This window comes from Triticum dicoccoides, chromosome 5A (genome assembly GCF_002162155.2).
Source record: "Triticum dicoccoides isolate Atlit2015 ecotype Zavitan chromosome 5A, WEW_v2.0, whole genome shotgun sequence".
NCBI classification, from domain to species: Eukaryota; Viridiplantae; Streptophyta; class Magnoliopsida; order Poales; family Poaceae; genus Triticum; species Triticum dicoccoides.
In genome coordinates this window covers 527,030,227-527,030,501 of record NC_041388.1, presented here as the reverse complement: position 1 = coordinate 527,030,501, position 275 = coordinate 527,030,227, and positions in this window count along the sequence as shown.

The following is a 275-nucleotide window of genomic DNA, read 5'->3' as shown; positions in this document are numbered from 1 at the left end:
CATTCGAATGTACTAATTGTTTTTGTTAACATTATATTATATACTTTTAATCCAACGTATATTCATGCGTACAACACACAAGCTGTACGTCAAAACATCGTCCTAAAAAATCCAACTACACGATAAAACCTTTTTCACCAAAATTTCAATTCTTGGAGAGAGAGCTAGCTCAGACCCAAAGAGGATCAACTATTCTATGATGGAGTTGCAGCTCCAAAGTGGAACTCTTGGAGCTGAACTGAATTTTAGCGAGCGGAGCAGCACCAAACAGGCTG